The following is a 10,415-nucleotide window of genomic DNA, read 5'->3' as shown; positions in this document are numbered from 1 at the left end:
CTTTGCAGTTCTTTCATCTCGCTGGGTGCGAGTCTGTAAGGAGCACGAGCTATTGGTGCAGCTCCTGGTACAAGATCTATTTGAAATTCAACGGATCGATGTGGGGGTAATCCCGGTAATTCTTTCGGAAATACATCGGGAAATTCTTTTGCAATGGGAACATCATTGATGCTCTTTTCTTCAGTTTGTACTTTCTCGACGTGTGCTAGAACAGCATAGCAACCTTTTCTTATTAGTTTTTGTGCCTTCAAATTACTAATAAGATGTAGCTTCGTGTTGCCCTTTTCTCCGTACACCATTAAGGGTTTTCCTTTTTCTCGTATAATGCGAATTGCATTTTTGTAACAAACGATCTCTGCTTTCACTTCTTTCAACCAGTCCATACCGATTATTACATCAAAACTCCCTAACTCTACTGGTATCAAATCAATCTTAAATGTTTCGCTAACCAGTTTAATTTCTCGATTCCGACATATATTATCTGCTGAAATTAATTTACCATTTGCTAATTCGAGTAAAAATTTACTATCCAAAGGCGTCAATGGACAACTTAATTTAGCACAAAAATCTCTACTCATATAGCTTCTATCCGCACCCGAATCAAATAAAACGTAAGCAGATTTATTGTCAATAAGAAACGTACCCGTAACAAGCTCCGGGTCTTCCTGTGCCTCTGCCGCATTAATATTGAAAACTCTTCCGCGGCCTTGTCCATTCGTGTTCTCCTGGTTCGGGCAATTTCTAATAATGTGGCCCGGTTTTCCACATTTATAACAAACTACATTGGCATAACTTGCTCCGACACTACTTGCTCCGACATTACTCGTTCCGACACCATTTGTTCCTTTCGTTCTATTAACCCCTGGTCCGTAGACCTCACACTTCGCCGCGCTATGACCATTTCTTTTACACTTGTTGCAAAATTTGGTGCAGAACCCCGAGTGATACTTTTCACACCTTTGGCATAGCTGCTTCTGATTGTTGTTGTTGTTGCGGTTATTATTGTTGTTGGGATGATTGTTGTAGTTACTGTTGCTGTTGTTGTTGTTGTTGTTGTTGGGCCGTTTGTTGTAGTTGCGATTGATGTTGCGATTGTTGGGATAATTGTTGCGATTATTGTTGTAATTGCTGTTGTTGTTGTATTGGTGATTCTTATCACCGTTTTCTTCCCACTTTCTTTTGACTTGCTTCACATTGGCCTCTTCAGCAGTCTGTTCTTTAATTCTTTCTTCAATCTGGTTCACTAGTTTGTAAGCCATTCTACATGCCTGTTGTATGGAGGCGGGCTCGTGTGAACTTATATCTTCTTGGATTCTTTCCGGTAATCCTTTCACAAACGCGTCGATCTTCTCTTCCTCATCTTCGAATGCTCCCGGACACAATAGGCACAATTCTGTGAATCGTCTTTCGTACGTGGTAATATCAAATCCTTGGGTTCGTAACCCTCTAAGTTCTGTCTTGAGCTTATTGACCTCGGTTCTGGGACGGTACTTCTCGTTCATCAAGTGCTTGAATGCTGACCACGGTAGTGCGTACGCATCATCTTGTCCCACTTGCTCTAGATAGGTATTCCACCATGTTAACGCAGAACCTGTGAAGGTATGCGTAGCGTACTTCACTTTGTCCTCTTCAGTACACTTACTTATGGCAAACACCGATTCAACCTTCTCGGTCCACCGTTTCAATCCGATCGGTCCTTCGGTTCCATCAAATTCCAAAGGTTTGCAGGCAGTGAATTCTTTGTAGGTGCATCCTACACGATTTCCTGTACTGCTAGATCCAAGGTTATTATTGGTATGTAGCGCAGCCTGTACTGCGGCTATGTTTGAAGCTAGAAAAGTACGGAATTCCTCTTCATTCATATTCACGGTGTGTCGAGTAGTCGGTGCCATTTCCTTCAAAATAGTTAAATGGAACAAGTTAATCATACAGAATATTAAGAGTAGTTAATAGTATTTCATAGCATAATATGAACTCATTTATAAAAGCTTTTTCTTCATATTAGCGTTTTATAAGTTTAAATTCGGGTAGTACCTACCCGTTAAGTTCATACTTAGTAGCTAATATACAATTCAACTACTACAATTCTATATGAAAAACTGATTGTAATAATATTTCGCGTTCAAACTTTTATACAATATTTTACAAACTTACAATACCGCTTATTTTACATAAAGCATGAAATATAGCACACAATAACTTTGATACAAGATAGTTGTGAAGACAATTCTAGCTAGTACACAAGTCGTTCGGCAAAGGCAATAAAGACACGTAATTCATACGTCCAGAAACAAGTCATGCATTCTGGTTTTACTAGGACTACTTCCCATCCTTGGTCTTGTGCAACATAACCGTTATGGCCGTTGATAAGACAGCGTGTTGTAACGTCATCAAAGGGACGAGGGTTACGTAATGTCCAACAGTCCCGTAATAATCTAAAAACCTCATTTCTTACCCCAATTACCGACTCCGTCACTTGTGGAAACGTTTTGTTTAATAGTTGTAGCCCGATGTTCTTGTTCTCACTTTGGTGAGAAGCGAACATTACTAATCCGTAAGCATAACATGCTTCTTTATGTTGCATGTTAGCCGCTTTTTCTAAATCACGAAGTCCAATATTCGGATATATTGAGTCAAAATAATTTCTTAACCCGTTGCGTAAAATAGCATTTGGGTTCCCCGCAATATATGCGTCAAAGTAAACACATCGTAACTTATGGGTTTCCCAATGTGATATCCCCCATCTTTCAAACGAAAGTCTCTTATAAACCAAGACATTCTTGGAACGTTCTTCGAATGTCTTACAAACTGATCTCGCCTTAAATAGTTGTGCCGAAGAATTCTGGCCGACTCTAGACAAGATTTCATCAATCATGTCTCCGGGTAGGTCTCTTAAAATATTGGGTTGTCTATCCATTTTGTGTTTTTAAACTGTAAAATAGACAAGAGTTAGTTTCATAAAAAAAAATACTTATTAATACAAGCAATTTTTACATATATCATAAAGCATAAGAACACTATATTACATATATTACACCACACGAATACAACTATCTTATTCCGACTCGCTCGTTTCTTCTTCTTCGGTTTTGGTTCGTTTTGCCAAGTTTCTAGGGATATATGATGTTCCCCTAATACGAGCCATCGTTGTCCACATTGGTTTAGAAAAACCTGGTGGTTTAGAGGTTCCCGGGTCATTGTTACAACTTAAGGACTTCGGGGGTTGACGATACATATAAAGTTCATCGGGGTTGGAATTAGATTTCTCTATTTTTATGCCCTTTCCCTTATTATTTTCTTTTGCCTTTTTAAATTCAGTTGGGGTAATTTCTATAACATCATCGGAATTCTCGTCGGAATCCGATTCATCGGAGAATTGGTAATCCTCCCAATATTTTGCTTCCTTGGCGGAAACACCATTGACCATGATTAACCTTGGTCGGTTGGTTGAGGATTCTCTTTTACTTAACCGTTTTATTATTTCCCCCACCGATTCTATTTCTTCTTCCGGTTCCGATTCTTCTTCCGGTTCCGATTCTTCTTCCGGTTCCGACTCTTCTTCCGGTTCCTCTTCGAGAACTTGTGAATCAGTCCACGAATCATTCCAATTTACATTTAACTCTTCATTATTATTAGGTGAGTCAAGGGGACTTGTTCTAGAGGTAGACATCTATCACATAATATCAAACACGATAAGAGATTAATATATCACATAATATTCATATGTTAAAAATATATAGTTTCCAACAAAAATGTTAAGCAATCATTTTTAAAGAAAACACGGTCGAAGTCCAGACTCACTAATGCATCCTAACAAACTCGATAAGACACACTAATGCAAATTTTCTGGTTCTCTAAGACCAACGCTCGGATACCAACTGAAATACAGTTGGGGACAACCACCGTCCCACCCAGTGCCTTCCCAGCTAACCGCCTGGTGACCACTGAGTGTACCTCAGACACTGATTTTAGGGCCTGCCTCTCGGCTACTGCCAACCCTCGTAAAGGATCGCAAGGAGTAAGAGCCAATGCTTCGTCACAGGTAACACTGTGAGAACCTCCTTTACGACTAACCCGCCACACATGGACGGCGTTATACCAGCTCTGATACCAACTGAAATGTCCCGTTCTTATTGATTAAAAACGTTCCATATTAATTGATTTCGTTGCGAGGTTTTGACCTCTATATGAGACGTTTTTCAAAGACTGCATTCATTTTAAAACAAACCATAACCTTTATTTCATAAATAAAGGTTTAAAAAGCTTTACGTAGATTATCAAATAATGATAATCTAAAATATCCTGTTTACACACGACCATTACATAATGGTTTACAATACAAATATGTTACATCAAAATCAGTTTCTTGAATGCAGTTTTTACACAATATCATACAAACATGGACTCCAAATCTTGTCCTTATTTTAGTATGCAACAGCGGAAGCTCTTAATATTCACCTGAGAATAAACATGCTTTAAACGTCAACAAAAACGTTGGTGAGTTATAGGTTTAACCTATATATATCAAATCATAACAATAGACCACAAGATTTTATATTTCAATACACATCCCATACATAGAGATAAAAATCATTCATATGGTGAACACCTGGTAACCGACATTAACAAGATGCATATATAAGAATATCCCCATCATTCCGGGACACCCTTCGGATATGATATAAATTTCGAAGTACTAAAGCATCCGGTACTTTGGATGGGGTTTGTGAGGCCCAATAGATCTATCTTTAGGATTCGCGTCAATTAGGGTGTCTGTTCCCTAATTCTTAGATTACCAGACTTAATAAAAAGGGGCATATTCGATTTCGATAATTCAACCATAGAATGTAGTTTCACGTACTTGTGTCTATTTTGTAAATCATTTATAAAACCTGCATGTATTCTCATCCCAAAAATATTAGATTTTAAAAGTGGGACTATAACTCACTTTCACAGATTTTTACTTCGTCGGGAAGTAAGACTTGGCCACTGGTTGATTCACGAACCTATAACAATATATACATATATATCAAAGTATGTTCAAAATATATTTACAACACTTTTAATATATTTTGATGTTTTAAGTTTATTAAGTCAGCTGTCCTCGTTAGTAACCTACAACTAGTTGTCCACAGTTAGATGTACAGAAATAAATAGATAAATATTATCTTGAATCAATCCACGACCCAGTGTATACGTATCTCAGTATTGATCACAACTCAAACTATATATATTTTGGAATCAACCTCAACCCTGTATAGCTAACTCCAACATTCACATATAGAGTGTCTATGGTTGTTCCGAAATATATATAGATGTGTCGACATGATAGGTCGAAACATTGTATACGTGTCTATGGTATCTCAAGATTACATAATATATAATACAAGTTGATTAAGTTATGGTTGGAATAGATTTGTTACCAATTTTCACGTAGCTAAAATGAGAAAAATTATCCAATCTTGTTTTACCCATAACTTCTTCATTTTAAATCCGTTTTGAGTGAATCAAATTGCTATGGTTTCATATTGAACTCTATTTTATGAATCTAAACAAAAAAAGTATAGGTTTCTAGTCGGAAAAATAAGTTACAAGTCGTTTTTGTAAAGGTAGTCATTTCAGTCGAAAGAACGACGTCTAGATGACCATTTTAGAAAACATACTTCCACTTTGAGTTTAACCATAATTTTTGGATATAGTTTCATGTTCATAATAAAAATCATTTTCTCAGAATAACAACTTTTAAATCAAAGTTTATCATAGTTTTTAATTAACTAACCCAAAACAGCCCGCGGTGTTACTACGACGGCGTAAATCCAGTTTTACGGTGTTTTTCGTGTTTCCAGGTTTTAAATCATTAAGTTAGCATATCATATAGATATAGAACATGTGTTTAGTTGATTTTAAAAGTCAAGTTATAAGGATTAACTTTTGTTTGCGAACAAGTTTAGAATTAACTAAACTATGTTCTAGTGATTACAAGTTTAAACCTTCGAATAAGATAGCTTTATATGTATGAATCGAATGATGTTATGAACATCATTACTACCTTAAGTTCCTTGGATAAACCTACTGGAGAAGAGAAAAAAATGGATCTAGCTTCAATGGATCCTTGGATGGCTCGAAGTTCTTGAAGCAGAATCATGACACGAAAACAAGTTCAAGTAAGATCATCACTTGAAATAAGATTGTTATAGTTATAGAAATTGAACCAAAGTTTGAATATGATTATTACCTTGTATTAGAATGATAACCTACTGTAAGAAACAAAGATTTCTTGAGGTTGGATGATCACCTTACAAGATTGGAAGTGAGCTAGCAAACTTGAAAGTATTCTTGATTTTATGAAACTAGAACTTTTAGAATTTATGAAGAACACTTAGAACTTGAAGATAGAACTTGAGAGAGATCAATTAGATGAAGAAAATTGAAGAATAAAAGTGTTTGTAAGTGTTTTTGGTCGTTGGTGTATGGATTAGATATAAAGGATATGTAATTTTGTTTTCATGTAAATAAGTCATGAATGATTACTCATATTTTTGTAATTTTATGAGATATTTCATGCTAGTTGCCAAATGATGGTTCCCACATGTGTTAGGTGACTCACATGGGCTGCTAAGAGCTGATCATTGGAGTGTATATACCAATAGTACATACATCTAAAAGCTGTGTATTGTACGAGTACGAATACGGGTGCATACGAGTAGAATTGTTGATGAAACTGAACGAGGATGTAATTGTAAGCATTTTTGTTAAGTAGAAGTATTTTGATAAGTGTCTTGAAGTCTTTCAAAAGTGTATGAATACATATTAAAACATTACATGTATATACATTTTAACTGAGTCGTTAAGTCATCGTTAGTCGTTACATGTAAATGTTGTTTTGAAACCTTTAGGTTAACGATCTTGTTAAATGTTGTTAACCCAATGTTTATAATATCAAAAGAGATTTTAAATTATTATATTATCATGATATTATGATTTACTAATATCTCTTAATATGATATATATACATTAAATGTCGTTACAACGATAATCGTTACATATATGTCTCGTTTCAAAATCATTAAGTTAGTAGTCTTATTTTTACATATGTAGTTCATTGTTAATATACTTAATGATATGTTTACTTATCATAATATCATGTTAACTATATATATAACCATATATATGTCATCATATAGTTTTTACAAGTTTTAACGTTCGTGAATCACCGGTCAACTTGGGTGGTCAATTGTCTATATGAAACATATTTCAATTAATCAAGTCTTAACAAGTTTGATTGCTTAACATGTTGGAAACATTTAATCATGTAAATATCAATCTCAATTAATATATATAAACATGGAAAAGTTCGGGTCACTACATAAATAATAAAAGGTGAAGACAAAAGACAGATTCGACGATTTGAAGACGCAAACGACCAAAAAGCTCAAAAGAACAAAAGACAATCAAAAAGGTTCCAATTATTGATAAGAAACGTCTCGAAAACACAAGAGTACAAGATTCAAAACGCAAAGTACAAGATATTAAATTGTACGCAAGGACGTTCGAAAAACCGGAACCGGGACCAGAGTCAACTCTTAACGCTCGACGCAACGGACTAAAAATTACAAGTTAACTATGTATATAAATATAATATAATATATAATTAATTATATTAATTATATATATATTATATATATATATTATTAAAACCGTCGGCAGCCAGAAACTCCAAGGGTGTGAAATGAAAATACCTCTCCGCGACTCGCGGAGTTTTAAGGCCATTTTGCCGCGAGTCGCGGAGCCCCAAATTTCACTTCTGGCTATAAAGCCAACCGAATTCTGATCGAATTTAACATCTTCTTTCTCAATCTCTCTCAATATATACGAGTAATATATATTTATATTTATAATTTATATTTTAATTTTAATTATAATTCTAATAATAAGGGTATGTTAGCGAATGTTGTAAGGGTGTAAGTCGAAATTCTGTCCGTGTAATGCTACGCTATTTTTAATCATTGTAAGTTATGTTCAACCTTTTTACATTAATGTCTCGTAGCTAAGTTATTATTATGCTTGTTTAAAACGAAGTAATCATGATGTTGGGCTAATTACTAAAATTGGGTAATTGGGCTTTGTACCATAATTGGGGTTTGGACAAAAGAACGACACTTGTGGAAACTAGGCTATGGGCTATTAATGGGCTTTATATTTGTTTAACTAAATGAAAGTTTGTTAATGTTAATATAAAGATTTACAATTGGGCGTCCCTATAAATTACCATATACACTCGATCGGACACGATGGGCGGGGTATTTATATGTACGAATAATCGTTCATTTAACCGGACACGGGAATGGATTAATAGCCACTAGAATAATTAAAACAGGGGTGAAATTACATTCAAGGGTAATTGGTGTAATTGTTAACAAAGTAGTAAAACCTTGGTTTACACGCAGTCGATAACCTGGTGTATTCATTAAACAAAGTATTAAAACCTTGTTACAATTCGAATCCCCAATTAGTTGGAATATTTATCTTCGGGTATAATAATAATTTGACAAGGACACTTGCAATTTATATTTATGACTGATGGACTGTTATGGACAAAAACCAGACGGACATATTGAATAATCCAGGACAAAGGACAATTAACCCATGGGCATAAAACTAAAATCAACACGTCAAACATCATGATTACGGAAGTTTAAATAAGCATAATTCTTTTATTTCATATTTAATTTCCTTTATTTTATATTTAATTGCACTTCTAATTATCGCACTTTTATTTATTGTTATTTTATTTAATCGCACTTTTAATTATCGTACCTTTTAATTATCGTAATTTTATTTTATCGCATTTTTATTCGCAATTTCATTATCGTTATTTACTTTACGCTTTAATTTAAGTCTTGTATTTATTTTATATTTTACATTAGGTTTTAACTGCGACTAAAGTTTTAAAATCGACAAACCGGTCATTAAACGGTAAAAACCCCCCTTTATAATAATAATATTACTTATATATATATTTGTATTTTTATAAAAGTAAACTAATATAGCGTTGAGCTTTGTTTAAAGATTTCCCTGTGGAACGAACCGGACTTACTAAAAACTACACTACTGTACGATTAGGTACACTGCCTATAAGTGTTGTAGCAAGGTTTAAGTATATCCATTCTATAAATAAATAAATATCTTGTGTAAAATTGTATCTTATTTAATAGTATTTTCTGCGTAAAATATAAGCTATTTTATATACACCTCGTTCGACATCATATATGTATATATATTTATTTACACATAATTGTTCGTGAATCGTTAGGCATGGTTAAAGGATATTTGATTACAGAAATATAGTTTCAAAACTTTAGAGACTCAACATTACAGATTTTTCTTATCGTGTCGGATATATATAAAGATTAAAGTTTAAATTTGATCGAAAATTTCCGGGTCATCACATTACCTACCCGTTAAAAGAAATTTCGTCCCGAAATTTGATCGAGGTCGTCATGGCTAACTAATAAAATGTTTTCATGACGAATATGAATCGATAATAGAGTTTTATCATAATTGAGTGATATAGATAAAACGATTTGTTTTTGTGAAGAGCACGAATGAAGCTATCACCTAAGAGTGAAAATGAATAAATGCAGGTTTGACCTAACAGGTGGCGTAGTCAAGATTGATTTCCGAAATCTAAGGAATTTAGAAGAAATCTTTATATTAAGATTTGATTCTTCGGTAATTAAGGAGATTCAGATCTTCTCTGATTAAACGCGATAATCTGCTTCGATTGCTCTGTCAAAAATTTTCCTATAAATCCACCCTCTCCTTTTCCTTACAACTCACACCTTCTATTCTTTCTTTCTCAATTCCTACTTTAAAGTATTCGTTAATATGCTTCATCCCATCCTGATCCTTGATATCCTCTTAACTTGCATATCTGTCATCCTTCTTTTTAATCTGCCACCAGAAGAATCTATTTACTTCTACTATACTCTTGGGTTTATAGTGTTTCTAGTTCTCCCATGTCTTTACATTGCTATATGCATCGATATATACGGGTTGTAATTTCCGGGTTGTTGTTAGATTTTACACCTTCCCTTATATTTCGATGTCCCTGCTTCTGTCTTCTATAGTCATCGTCATCCATAGTTAATGCTCTCTTCTATTTGCTGCGGTTTATACCCCGAATTTCTATTTCGGAGCTTTGTCCTTTCGTTTCTTCTTCTTGCGATTAAATAGCTCTCGTAATGGTCCGGAATTCGTATGTATGGATTTCAGAAGGAATATAGTAATTGTTCTAAGAAAGAAAGGGCAATGGTAAATCCTGATTTTGTTAAATTACCAGAATACCCTGAAAAAGACCGAATCATCAAGAAATAGTTCCTTGATATGTTTAGAGATTAAGTAGAATGTAAGAA

Source organism: Rutidosis leptorrhynchoides, chromosome 2 (genome assembly GCF_046630445.1).
Source record: "Rutidosis leptorrhynchoides isolate AG116_Rl617_1_P2 chromosome 2, CSIRO_AGI_Rlap_v1, whole genome shotgun sequence".
NCBI classification, from domain to species: Eukaryota; Viridiplantae; Streptophyta; class Magnoliopsida; order Asterales; family Asteraceae; genus Rutidosis; species Rutidosis leptorrhynchoides.
The sequence above is the reverse complement of the archived record's forward strand: the minus strand, read 5'-3'. Positions refer to the sequence as shown.